Source organism: Hyperolius riggenbachi, chromosome 6 (assembly GCF_040937935.1).
Source record: "Hyperolius riggenbachi isolate aHypRig1 chromosome 6, aHypRig1.pri, whole genome shotgun sequence".
Classification (NCBI taxonomy): Eukaryota; Metazoa; Chordata; class Amphibia; order Anura; family Hyperoliidae; genus Hyperolius; species Hyperolius riggenbachi.
This window is the reverse complement of record NC_090651.1, coordinates 36,367,773-36,382,520: the sequence shown is the minus strand read 5'-3', so window position 1 is coordinate 36,382,520 and position 14,748 is coordinate 36,367,773. Positions and strand designations below refer to the sequence as shown.

Genomic DNA, 14,748 nt, shown 5'->3' with positions numbered 1-14,748 from the left:
TCTCCTGAGCTGCACCACCCTCATGCTGCTGAAAACTGCCCTGGGTGGGCCCTCCACCAGGCTTGGGGCACCCCTGCACCTGCATCCCTTGCAGGGGGTATTGTTACGCCTCTGCTCCCAAGTGTATATATACACTGCAGGCAGCAGTGGTGGTGCTAGGACGATTTCCAATAGATTTCATACTGAAGTGTGTTGGCAGGAAACAGTAACCTCTCTGATCAGATTTAATCAGATCTATCTAATGGTGGCCACTAACTATACAATTTGCCTAAGGATCGGTTACGAATGATTCTTAATATGAACGACTGGAAATGATCATGTGGGACCACTAATGGACAAAACCCTCCTATCCAATCCGATTTTTGGATCAATTCCATTAATCTGATTGGTTAGGAGAGTTTTGTCCATTAGTGGTCCCAAACGATCATTTCCGATCTTTCATACATAGAAGCATTTGTAAACAATCCTTCACCCATCCTTAGTGGCCACCTTTATGGTTGATCTGGTGGCAGGCAGATGGAATAATGTATAGCCATCTTAACGCTTTGTTAGCTGTTTCGCCGAGATCCTCCCTATTATACCGTAAACATGGAAGGGTATATAAAGCACGTGAAATATAACTAGGACAGCAACTGCAGATGAGGCCAGCACAGCGCCGTTACGTTCTTTCATCGGGACTCTCGCCTACCGGGTGAGGACATACAAATGACCACAAATTTATGAGACTACAAATGTTTAATTAAGTTTTCTCAGCATGCGTGTAGTAGCCAGATCTCCTGGGGAGAAGTTTCTAAATTGACTGTGATATAAAATAAATCATAGATATTTTTGCATACCTGACTCCCCGAGGCCACAATACGGTATTGTAACTAAGTCAGTGATTCATGTAGGCAATCATATATTCCGAATGTAGGTAGAGAGAGATATTGCTAATGCCCAAGCCCAGCCACAGATGCTGTTTCCAGTCCTGGGTAGGCAGTCAGTGGCAGTGTTTGCTTTTAGCTGTGTAGGAGCTCCTTGACTTACTGAGGTTGGATAAATCACATTGAGCCCCATTTCACACTAGGTCACTTTCTTTGCGTTGCATTACCCTTTCTGCACGCAGGGTAACGCAACAGCAATGAACATCTATGGGGCCTAGTACACTGGGTTGTGCTGGAAGTGTCCGATTCACTGCTGACCCACCATAAAGTCAACAGCGCATTACCCCCCGCCCCGACTTCCGAAACTTTAAACACGTTGGTGGCGGCGGTGTGTGGTAGTGTTGGGCGAACATCTAGATGTTCGGGTTCGGGCCGAACAGGCCTAACATGGCCGCGATGTTCGGGTGTTCGAGCCGAACTCCGAACATAATGGAAGTCAATGGGGACCCGAACTTTTGTGCTTTGTAAAGCCTCCTTACATGCTACATACCCCAAATTTACAGGGTATGTGCACCTTGGGAGTGGGTACCAGAGGAAAATTTTTTTTAGCAAAAAGAGCTTATAGTTTTTGAGAAAATCGATTTTAAAGTTTCAAAGGGAAAACTGTCTTTTAAATACGGGAAATGTCTGTTTTCTTTGCACAGGTAACATGCTTTTTGTCGGCATGCAGTCATAAATGTAATACATATAAGAGGTTCCAGGAAAAGGGACCGGTAACGCTAACCCAGCAGCAGCACACGTGATGGAACAGGAGGAGGGTGGCGCAGGAGGAGAAGGCCACGCTTTGAGACACAACAACCCAGGCCTTGCATGAGGACAAGAAGCGTGCGGATAGCAATTTGCATTTTGTCGCCATGCAGTCATAAATGTAATACAGATGAGAGGTTCAATAAACAGGGACCGGAAACGCTAACCCATCACAGATGTTCATTGTTCATGTTACTTGGTTGGGGTCCGGGAGTGTTGCGTAGTCGTTTCCAATCCAGGATTGATTCATTTTAATTTGAGTCAGACGGTCTGCATTTTCTGTGGAGAGGCGGATACGCCGCCGATCTGTGACGATGCCTCCGGCAGCACTGAAACAGCGTTCCGACATAACGCTGGCTGCCGGGCAAGCCAGCACCTCTATTGCGTACATTGCCAGTTTGTGCCAGGTGTCTAGCTTCGATACCCAATAGTTGAAGGGTGCAGATGGATTGTTCAACACAGCTATGCCATCTGACATGTAGTCCTTGACCATCTTCTCCAGGCGATCGGTGTTGGAGGTGGATCTGCACGCTTGCTGTTCTGTGTGCTGCTGCATGGGTGTCAGAAAATTTTCCCACTCCAAGGACACTGCCGATACCATTCCCTTTTGGGCACTAGCTGCGGCTTGTGTTGTTTGCTGCCCTCCTGGTCGTCCTGGGTTTGCGGAAGTCAGTCTGTCGGCGTACAACTGGCTAGAAGAGGGGGAGGATGTCAATCTCCTCTCTAAAGTCTCCACAAGGGCCTGCTGGTATTCTTCCATTTTGACCTGTCTGGCTCTTTCTTCAAGCAGTTTTGGAACATTGTGTTTGTACCGTGGATCCAGAAGGGTATAAACCCAGTAATTGGTGTTGTCCAGAATGCGCACAATGCGTGGGTCGCGTTCAATGCAGTCCTAGGCCGAAGAGGTCATAGCCTAGGGTCACAAAACCTGTTTATTTGGGAAATTTCAATGGTGGCGAGTCTGACGTACATAAATCGCAGCAATGGCCGTTAGCAACGTCTGAATCTCACGAAATGTCTCATGCAGGTAGAAGACATATTGTTAGACTTGGGCTCCAAAGATGGGTTCCCTACATCTCTGCAAACCAGAGTTACAGGGCTCCAAATTTTTTGCCTCCCTATTTCACTTTCCAAAATCTCACATCTTTTCAAAGAGCAATGGCTCAGCAGTACCAAATTTTCTAGCATTGTAGGGACCCTTAGGGGGAACATGACTGGTGAGTTTCGGGCCCCTAGGCCGAAGAGGTCATAGCCTAGGGTCACAAAAACCTGTTTATTTGGGCTATTTCAATGGTAGTGATGGTGACGTACATAAATCTCAGCCATGGCCGTTAGCAACGTCTGAATTTCATGAAATGTCTCATGCAGGTAGAAGACATATTGTTAGACTTGGCTTCCAAAGATGGGGTCCCTACATCTCTGCAAACCAGAGTTACAGGGGTCCAAAATTGGTAAAATCCCCCATAGGCTTTCATTGCCTCCCTATTTCACTTTCCAAAATCTCACATCTTTTCAAAAGGCAATGGCTCAGCAGTACCAAATTTTCTAGCATTGTAGGGACCCTTAGGGGGATCATGACTGGTGAGTTTTGCCACTGCTGAGCCATTGCCCTTTGAAATGGTGTGAGATTTTGGAACGGTAAATAGGAGGCCCAATGAAAGCCTATGGGGGATTTTACCAATTTTGGAGCCCTGTAACTCTGGTTTGCAGACATGTAGGGACCCCATCTTTGGAATCCAAGTCTAACAATATGTCTTCTACCTGCATGAAACATTTCGTGAAATTCAGACGTTGCTAACGGCCATGGCTGAGATTTATGTGCGTCACCATCACTACCATTGAAATAGCCCAAATAAACAGGTTTTTGTGACCCTAGGCTATGACCTCTTCGGCCTAGGGGCCCGAAACTCACCAGTCATGTTCCCCCTAAGGGTCCCTACAATGCTAGAAAATTTGGTACTGCTGAGCCATTGCCCTTTGAAAAGATGTGAGATTTTGGAAAGTGAAATAGGGAGGCAATGAAAGCCTATGGGGGATTTTACCAATTTTGGACCCCTGTAACTCTGGTTTGCAGAGATGTAGAGACCCCATCTTTGGAATCCAAGTCTAACAATATGTCTTCTACCTGCATGAGACATTTTGTGAAATTCAGACGTTGCTAACGGCCATGGCTGAGATTTATGTACGTCACCATCACTACCATTGAAATAGCCCAAATAAACAGGTTTTTGTGACCCTAGGCTATGACCTCTTCGGCCTAGGGGCCTGAAACTCACCAGTCATGTTCCCCCTAAGGGTCCCTACAATGCTAGAAAATTTGCCACTGCTGAGCAATTGCCCTTTGAAAAGATGTGAGATTTTGGAACTGTAAATAGGAGGCCCAATGAAAGCCTATGGGGGATTTTACCAAATTTGGAGCCCTGTAACTCTGGTTTTGCAGAGATGTAGGGAACCCATCTTTGGAGCCCAAGTCTAACAATATTTCTTCTACCTGCATGAGACATTTTGTGAGATTCAGACGTTGCTAACGGCCATTGCTGCGATTTATGTACGTCAGACTCGCCACCATTGAAATTGCCCAAATAAACAGGTTTTTGTGACCCTAGGCTATGACCTCTTCGGCCTAGGACTGCATTGAACGCGACCCACGCATTGTGCGCATTCTGGACAACACCAATTACTGGGTTTATACCCTTCTGGATCCACGGTACAAACACAATGTTCCAAAACTGCTTGAAGAAAGAGCCAGACAGGTCAAAATGGAAGAATACCAGCAGGCCCTTGTGGAGACTTTAGAGAGGAGATTGACATCCTCCCCCTCCTCTAGCCAGTTGTACGCCGACAGACTGACTTCCGCAAACCCAGGACGACCAGGAGGGCAGCAAACAACACAAGCCGCAGCTAGTGCCCAAAAGGGAATGGTATCGGCAGTGTCCTTGGAGTGGGAAAATTTTCTGACACCCATGCAGCAGCACACAGAACAGCAAGCGTGCAGATCCACCTCCAACACCGATCGCCTGGAGAAGATGGTCAAGGACTACATGTCAGATGGCATAGCTGTGTTGAACAATCCATCTGCACCCTTCAACTATTGGGTATCGAAGCTAGACACCTGGCACAAACTGGCAATGTACGCAATAGAGGTGCTGGCTTGCCCGGCAGCCAGCGTTATGTCGGAACGCTGTTTCAGTGCTGCCGGAGGCATCGTCACAGATCGGCGGCGTATCCGCCTCTCCACAGAAAATGCAGACCGTCTGACTCAAATTAAAATGAATCAATCCTGGATTGGAAACGACTACGCAACACTCCCGGACCCCAACCAAGTAACATGAACAATGAACATCTGTGATGGGTTAGCGTTTCCGGTCCCTGTTTATTGAACCTCTCATCTGTATTACATTTATGACTGCATGGCGACAAAATGCAAATTGCTATCCGCACGCTTCTTGTCCTCATGCAAGGCCTGGGTTGTTGTGTCTCAAAGCGTGGCCTTCTCCTCCTGCGCCACCCTCCTCCTGTTCCATCACGTGTGCTGCTGCTGGGTTAGCGTTACCGGTCCCTTTTCCTGGAACCTCTTATATGTATTACATTTATGACTGCATGCCGACAAAAAGCATGTTACCTGTGCAAAGAAAACAGACATTTCCCGTATTTAAAAGACAGTTTTCCCTTTGAAACTTTAAAATCGATTTTCTCAAAAACTATAAGCTCTTTTTGCTAATTTTTTTTTTCCTCTTGTACCCACTCCCAAGGTGCACATACCCTGTACATTTGGGGTATGGAGCATATAAGGAGGCTTTACAAAGCACGAAAGTTCGGGTCCCCATTGACTTCCATTATGTTCGGAGTTCGGCTGGAACACCTGAACATCGCGGCCATGTTCGGCCCGAACCCGAACATCTAGATGTTCGCCCAACACTACACGTGACCCGTTCGGCCAATCACAGCGCTAGCCGAAGGTTCGGGTAACGTTCGGCCATGCGCTCTTAGTTCGGCCGAACACCATCAGGTGTTCGGCCGAATTCGAACATCACCCGAACAGGGTGATGTTCTGCAGAACCCGAACAGTGGCGAACACTGTTCGCCCAACACTAGTGTGTGGTGCGCATGCTTGGAATGATGCAAGTATGACGGGGAAGCCGAGAATCCCAGTGACCTACTTCCTGTCCAGCAGGAGTACTTCACTGGACAAGGGGTGTCGATGGACGTGAAGAGGGCCGGCCCCATGCATTTAAGCCTGTCAGTGCACTCTGTTGCATGGTCATATGAATCTATTTTTTGGCATTGCTGTGCAATGCAAGATGACGCGCAGAGCATCACACCGCAACGCTCTGGCGAGGTGTAAAATTGGCCTGACAGTACTCCGTCAAGATCCCACTTACCTAGTGTCTCCAATGTCCAATTTACCTGCTGCACCAATCTTCAAGGCTCTATCACCTAGGTTCTCAACATGTGGTTCGTGTACCCCAGAGGGTACTTCTGATGGTTCCAGGGGGTACTCGGGCTTGGTTTACTTGACCAAATGTAACAAATTTAGAGTTTTAGATAATGATAAATCTTATTTAAACAACACCAAATTAGTATTTTAGCTAATTAAAAGCTTGGAAGTTGTTTAGAACCAATTATGTACTACGATTTAAATATAGATTTTTATAGATTAGTCAAGGGGTACTTGTGATAATGTTTACTATGCTAGGGGGTACTTGGTGAGTACAGGGTGCTAAAAGGGGTACACACAGATAAAATGTTGAGAAACACTGCTCTATCACACAGGTGGTAAAAAATGGGCCCTCCTGGCACTTACCAGGTGCCTCCTAACCACACTATGCCGAAAAATGATCTGAGACATTGCACACCGTGGTTGTCTAAATGCTGTATGTAGCATTTGAGTAGTCAGGGCCATTTTTAGGTATAGACAAGCCAGGCAGCTGCCTGGGGTGACAGCTGCTTGCAACAAGCTTTTAGGGGGGGAATTCTCTTACACATCTGCTAGTTCCATTGAGACATGGGTGAATGGTAATGGTCACTACTAATAAACATGGCAAACGTTGTCTGAATAGCAAAACAATGAATGGCGTACAGCATTCCCGTGTACAATCGCCTTTTCCGTCACAATTTTTTCGTGTTCGTTCCACAATTTTTCATATATGTGAGTGTCGTGTGGAAAAAAAAAGTAGAAAGCTGTACGATTTAAAAACGCAAATGCAAAGCACAAACAAACGCTAGCAATGTGAAATTGAACAGAGGCACCAGAAGAATAAAAGTAGCTAAAACGTTTTAAAAAAGAGGAGGCAGTGGTTGACTAACCTCCTCCAAGCAGACACAAAAACAGGTTGACATTATATCAACAAGCAAATGTATTTATACATACACTCCAAAGGGTCAAAGCAACGCATTTTTCAGGTGTGGCCCCCGCTTCATCAGGCAATAGGGGGCGGAGCATACAGATGTGGGCCAGAGACAGAAGGCTCAGAAATAGGTTGCATTGGTATAATATATGTAAATATATATAAATATATATAAAATACACATATACATAGTCAGACAATAAAGTCAGATGATAAAATTATTTAATTTAGCAATATGACAAGCATAACACTAATTGGGGAAAAATAATGAATTAATTAAAATAAAAAAAATTCTTATTTTCCTTTTTTTTGAGAACGGGGACAGGGACCGGGGAAGGGGGGGATTTTGGGTGGGTACAGAGTAGAGGAAGGAAGGAGGTAGGGAACAAGTATGGTGTAATTTAAAGAAACAATGGTGGTGATAAAATAGTTAAAGTGAATGTTTACCGGTTCAAAAAAGTCAGATACTCACCTAAGGAGAGGGAAGGCTCGGTCCTAATGAGCCTTCCCTCTCCTCTCCCGGTGCCCGGTCCCGCGCAGGATCCCCGTGGCAGTATTCGACCAGTTCGGTCAAATACTGCCACTTCCGCATGCCGAAGGGAGCTTTCGGAAGCCTTCGGGAGCACTCGGACGCGGCCGCTCCATACTACGCATGCGCGAGCGCCCTCTATGACGCACTCGCGCGTACGTAGTATGGAGCGGCCCGTCTTCGGAAGCCCGAGTGCTCCCGAAGACCTCCGAAGTCCCTGCGGCGGTGGACGCGAACGGGGGAGCCAGTGCAGCCCCGAGGGTACCGGGAGAGGAGAGGGAAGGCTCAATAGGACCGAGCCTTCCCTCTCCTTTTTTTTTTCATTAGCGGTACCCATTGGCTTTAAGTTACAGCGTTAAGTCAAAATATTAACAAGAAACAAAACAGGGACTTACCAACAAGTGTCTATGACTCAGCCTAGCGCCTCTGTGAGTGTTTTAGTGAACAGAGGCACTTTATATTCTGTGAGGGAGGTTAATTAACCAATGGGGTGTTGAAACATCAGGATATGATGCGATGCATCATGTGACATGCTCATGCACATGCTCAGTTGCATGCAGAGGCAGTGGTGGTCATTTTGGAAAAGGGCAAATGTAAGGGAAAGAGATGCAAGGTGTAAAAAAACTGGTGGTAACTGTACTGCAGGGTATAGTACTAGTGTAATGTCTGCGAATGGTGTTATCAGAGTGATAAGAAGGTTGTGGATGACATGCAATGTTATTGCTGTCTGTTGTTCCATGGGAGAGATTAATTCACCTCTAGGGATGGTCGGAAATTTCCGCAGAAATGCAAATTTCTGATTTTTCTATCAGAAACCGGCTTTCCAATCAGAAAATTGGAAATCGGCATCATTTTCACAGAAAATCCGATTTACCGCAACTCTGTTATTTTAGACCAATCATAGCCCTCGGAAGCATTCAACCAATCATAGAATGCAGGATTTTTAAAATGGAAATTGGATTGCTACGGTAATTATTTGTCAATCAAAAGACTCTGATACTACTGAGAAAATTTGGAAAATCGGAAATACTCGGCAGTATTGGACCTATCAGAGAATGCTGTGATTTACCACGAAAACACCTTGGAAATTTTAGGCCAATCAGAAGACTCAAAAATACTTGATTATTATTATTATTATTATTATTTAGTATTTATATAGCGCCGACATATTACGCAGCGCTGTACAATGTATATATATATCTTGTCACTAACTGTCCCTCAAAGGAGCTCACAATCTAATCCCTACCATTGCCATATGTCTATATATTATGTAGTGTAAGTACTGTAGTCTAGGGTCAATTTTAGGGGGAGCCAATTAACTTTTTCCGTATGTTTTTGGAATGTGGGAGGAAACCGGAGTGCCCGGAGGAAACCCACGCAGACACAGAGAGAACATACAAACTCTTTGCAGATAGTGCCCTGGCTGGGATTCGAACCAGGGACCCAGCGCTGCAAGGCGAGAGAGCTAACCACTACGCCACCGTGCTGCCCGTGATAGTATCTAAATCTTTTGATTGGCCTATAACTACCACATTCTTTGATTGGTTGAATGCTCCCAAGTTTGGAAGTATTTAGCCAATGAACTGTTTAGAAGTATATTGTAATATAAAGCATTCATTTTTTATTTTTTTATTGCCTGATGAAGCGGGATTGAATCTGCGAAACATGTTGCACTGTGGAGTACTCAAATACATTTTATTGTTGACTTATCAACAGATTTTGTGTCTACTTACTGTGGAGGTAAGTCCACCACTACCTCCTTTTCAAAATAGATTTTAAAACGTTTTACTGTTTTGGCGCCTCTGTTCCAACCCGCATAGCGTTGGTATACCGCGTTAGCAGAAATCAGCATTTGTGGAAATTGGAATTTCCGCAGAATCTGCATTTCCGACTATCTCCATTCACCTCACTTGCTCATGGCGGCAGGAACCGAGCTGAAGTCATATCAATAGGCAACAGGCGTGGTTAGAATACCACTTTATACACCTTTGTACATCACAGAGCCAAACCAGCATCTCCCTTTTCATCTTTATATGACGCCTTGTTAGAATCACTGACATTGAACATCGCTTCCCTCTTATTCGGGTTGACACAAAGTCCTATCCAGATCACGTCTTCAAAGCCCCAGTTTGTGAAGTCAGCGCCTGAGGCTGTGTGTATCAGGGCAATTACCAGTCATTCCTTGCAGACAGAGCTTCCTGTACCTCCTCTATTCAGGTTAATGACTCCAAATTGTCCAGAGTCCATCAGCAAACCAGAACTCTGTCACAAACCGGAGAACTTTTACACAGGCTTATTTTCTGAGAGGGACCCTTTCATGACTGCGGCTATGTTTTACCTCAGAAACAGTCAAGAGTTATGCCAATATTATGATTATTATTATTTTAACATCCTGAATACCAGCGAAAAATGTATTTAACTTTGAACAGAGTAGAGATTAAAATTGTTTATTTTTCTTTTAGTTTTTACTGCTGACTGCATCTTTGTTAGCAGTGTTTTCTCTCATTTTCTGTATCTGCGATCATCACATGGCCTTAACCACTTCCCCACCACAGGTTATTTCCCCTTAAAAACCACAGAAATTTTCACGATCCACCCATTATTTTGCCAATAACCTTATCGCTACTTATCACACCGAAATTATCTAAGCATCATTTTTTTTTTCACAATTAGGCTTTCTTTGGGTCTTACTTTTTGCTAAGGATCATTTTATTTTATATGCATTTTAAAGGGAATAATAATTTTTTCTAAGTTTTCAGCCATTATAGTTTTAAAATGAAATGTGCTACAATGGATAAAACCCACACATTTTATTTGCCCATTTGTCACCGTTATTACGTTTACATACACCTCTATTACAAATAGAGGTGTATGTTTTCCTTTTGTGTTTCTTTATACTAGATCAATAATTAGCAAAAAATAATAGTACCCTTATGACATACATATTAAAAAAGCCGAGTCCCTAAGGTAACTACGATACTTATGTATTTTTTAATGCTGTCACTATTTTTTTTTTTTAAGGTAACAGCGGAGGGGAAAATAATTGGGGATTTTTTAAATTTATTTTAATTGAATTATTTTAACATTTGCATGTGTGTGTTTATTTTTGGCCACTAGATGTCCCCACACGGGCACGCCGCTGTAAACTGCTAAGTGAAGTTCACCGGGGCATAGATACACTGTCCAGCGGAGCTGTACCAGTTAAAGCACACCTGAACAGGCTAAAAAAATGGGTCCAAAATAACTGCCGGATCTCCAGTTCACAAGTGTGGTCCCATCCGTGCACCTCCACAATTGCGCTCCCATCGCTCGAAGCGTTCTGCGCATGCTCAGTTCATTCCTTTGAGAATGGCACATGCGCAGAACACTCCCGGCAATGCCAAGGGATGTGACATTCAATGGGGGCTGGAAGAATTCCCAGGTAAGTAAAAGTCCTATTTTTTTAACCTGTTCACGTTCGATATTGGTAGTTTGCATAGACCGCTATGTGTTGCTGATCGTCCACCAATAGATGATCGGCTGCAATTACTATTCCCTGTGTAGTAGCTACTATCTGCATCCCAGTCACCCACCTCACTACACGGTCGCCAAATTACCGATAATCTGCATTGGTGTTTATTAGATGCCTGCCTAACCCTAACCAACCACCCAACTGATGTCTAACTATAAACAATTCCCTGGCGTTAAATGCCAACCCCTAGCTGACCCCCCAAACCAATGTCTAACCCTAACGGCCACCCACACTGCAATCCCTTCTGATTTCATGCATATTTGCTGCTAAATTTCTGCCACTGTAGTTTGGGTGCGTAGAGGCACCCATGTTAAAAGCCATGATTAGCAGCATAAACTACTTGCCGACTGCTCAACGCCAATTGGCGTGAGCAGTGCGACAGCAATAGGACTGCTCCACCCCGATTGGCATGAACGGTCTTATATGGGGCTAGCAGGAGATCGCGCGCAGGCTGCGCGCGCATCTCCTGCTTGGGGGACAGGGCTCCGCCCCGTCTTTAGTCTCCGAGCGGCGATCACCGCTCGGGAGACTTAGACGCTGTCTAATTACCCCCTACACTAAAAAGAAAAGAAAACATTTTTTTTTTCAATAATAAAAATATTTATAAAAAAATATATAAACAACTATGGAGCGATCAGACCCCACTAACAGAGAGCTCTGTTGGTGGGGAGAAAAGGAGGGAGGAGGGGAATCACTTGTGTGCTGAGTTGTGCTTGGCCTTAAAGCTGCAGTGGCCATTTTAATAAAAAAATAGCCTGGTCACTAGAGGGTTTTAACACCATGGTCCTCAAGTGGTTAGGACAGTGGGCACAAGGGCTGCCCACTATACAAACCGCAGCTATAAAATAGAAGATGCCTTCGGCACCACGGGAGTAATTAGAGGGGAGGAGCCCCCTTGTTCAGAGCTGTGGGGGCCCCAACTACCAACCTTCCCTTCCTCCGATAGGGGGGACTATACTTTAGATCAGGTGTTTTTGTGGCTACACTTGTTATGGATATAAAGATCCTGATGGCCACACTTGTTTTATGACCCTTGTGAGATGGACCCAAATGCTGTGAAGGGCACCAAAGGAAAGGGGTGTGAACATTGGGGGGGGGGCATCAACATTTCGCTGGAGGGGCCTATGAATTGAAGTTACGCCCCTGTCCGGCACCCAAATTACCCGATTCAATTTTCCCAATCCTTTTCGATCTATAAATGTACAGCATCCAATCTCAGAGTAGATGTGAATCCCCCGCACTGCACAGTTAAAGAGGGACTCCAGTGAAAATAATGTAATAAACAAAGGGCTTCATTTTTACAATAATTATGTATACATGATTTAGTCAGTGTTTGCTCATTGTAAAATCTTTCCTCTCCCCGATTTACATTCTGACATTTATTACATGGTGACATTTTTACTGTGGGCAGGTTATGTAGCTGCTCCTAGCTGTTTTGGCTGTTAGAGACAGCTGTAAACAGCTAATTCCTGTCTGTGAACCTTGTTACATTGTAACAAACTGCCAAAAGTACCACGGTCTCAGAGCTTCTTGTGGGAGAGGTTTCAGCACAAAATCAGTCATACAGCGCCCCCTGATGGTCTGTTTGTGAAAAGCATTATATTTCTCATGTAAAATGGGGTATCAGCTACTGATTGGGATAAAGTTCAATTCTAGGTTGGAGTTTCTCTTTAATGTTTCGATATTCATTGAGGCTTCCAAAGCCACAAAATGCAAGAAGCAGAAGCACATGAGGGCGTAGATGTGCGTCTCACAGCCCACAGCTGGGTTAAGCTGGCTGGATATTTGCATTCTCAGTGAACTTTTTGAGGCTACGAATCCAGACATTTCCAAGTCTCCCCAAAGGCTGCAAACTCCATCTCTCCGGACTTCCCAAACAGTCATTTTCTTGTTTGCCTTCCCCTCCCAGCCAATCAGTGGAAACCAGACGTATGTTCTTTTTAAGAAAATAATTAAATTTACTCCCCCCTTTCATAATTACAGCGCCGGGGGTCCTGCAAATCTGAATAAACCAGTTAATGGTTTTGACATGGCCAGGAAAAAAAGAAAGAAGGAAAAGAATCGGGACAAGGAAAACAGCTTCGGGGCACGCAGCCTGGTAAACTGTAAATGATTGATAATCCAAACACAAGAAGTCAAAGGCTCAGATTAATCATATTCGGCTAAAACGGCCACAAGATCTGAGCGTTGGCCAGCCGGTCACTAAACAGGCCGCAGAAATAGGTTTGTCCGTCAGCTCGAAAATCCCAGGAGGAGATATGCAGTACTACAGTTCTACTTTGTTTCTTTTCTCAAAGAGAGTGTATAAGGACTTTTAATTTTTATCTTAATTATTAGGTTTAATTGAAACAAAAAGAAAGTATGAGAAAATACTAGTTTTGCTGCAGTGCCAATAAAATAAAAAAGCTTGATAGAGAATTATAAAGGCTAGTCAGGAGCCAGGTCTGAGGACTTTGCTCTTGTCAGCAAAAGCCATTCAGAAAAAAACAAAAACAAACAATAATCCACAAGGGTGTTCATTTAGAAAACACTGGGACAGGAAAAAAAAACAGTTGGAAGGGTGCACCAACACACACATTAAGCAGAACTTGAGACAAAAGAAGTCTTAGGTTTTATACTTACCTGGGGCTTCCTCCAACCCTCTTGAGACTGCTCGGTCCCTCACCTTGCTGCGTGGGGAGACGGCGAGTGACCAAGCAGCCTCATGGGGGTTGGAGGAAGCACCAGGTAAGTATAAAACCTGAGATTTCTTTTGTCTCATGTAAACTTCAAGTGATCTGCTTTTATATTCCTTGCAACAAAGCAAACCATATAGGAATCAGCGTGGAGTACTTCCACAAGTTAGAAAAAGATTGGGCTGGTACATCTTCTTTGAAACGGCCAGAGCCTTGACAACCATGAAGCAGTTCCTCCTCCTCCACAAAACGTGTCTACCTCCCTCCCCTTTACAAGTAACAAAAGCTGCCCCTTGCCCCCTCAGAACATGTGCAGCCAACATAACTCCAACCCCCCCCCCCCCCCAACACAAGGGTGGGTCGAATAAACAACCCCTCTCACTTTCCCAGCAAGCGACTGAATCCCCCGCCCCCCCTCACACACACAACACCCGTCGTATACTGTAGAGCAGAGCAGCAAAGTTCTACTTGCTCTGCTACTATTGCCTGCGTATGGCCACGCCCGGGGAGTAAGCTGGAGCCGCTTGTGCAGTACGGTCATGCTCGTGCTTGAAGAGGAGCACAGCCCGGACCTTCTGGATGGTCCTGGAGAGGAGGACCTGGGGAGTCTCTATGGGATTTCCTTTTTTACCCAAGCTTCGGCTCAGGTTCACTTTACTGTTTTGCTAAATAAAGACATGTCGAGGCAAGCATCAAGTAGCGCTATCGGTTTATTCTGAAGTTGAAAATAGCTGTTCTCATACTGAATACAGTGGTTATGTCTCGAGTTACAAAAGTTCGGTGTTTATAACCTGAGGATGTTCAGACTACTCTACAATGGTGTCTTCTCCCACCATTTTGGCAAGAATTATCAACACGACATTTCTGCAACCGCCCTTCGATAACACGCGGGATGGAGAATGTCCGCTGGTCGGCTCCCAGCAGTTCAGAGCAGACGTGATTTCTGATTGGCTGCCGTGGGTTATTGCACTTTGCCTCTTTCCGTCCATGACATCCATCTGACAGGAAGGAGAGT

General features: G+C 44.9%; 1 protein-coding gene across 3 annotated transcripts in view; it reads right to left on the bottom strand.

Annotated features, from left to right (window-relative positions):
* The window catches only part of TTLL7 (tubulin tyrosine ligase like 7), a 314,533-nt gene that overhangs the window by 21,942 nt on the left and 277,843 nt on the right, over positions 1 to 14,748 (bottom strand). The window contains exon 22 of one of the 3 annotated variants that reach the window (XM_068239146.1): positions 14,426 to 14,731. The exons of the other annotated variants lie outside the window; for them this stretch is intronic. The gene's annotated coding sequence lies outside the window, so the exon portion shown is untranslated. Of the gene's footprint in view, positions 1 to 14,425; positions 14,732 to 14,748 lie in introns of those variants that run through there. 3 annotated transcript variants of the gene reach the window in all.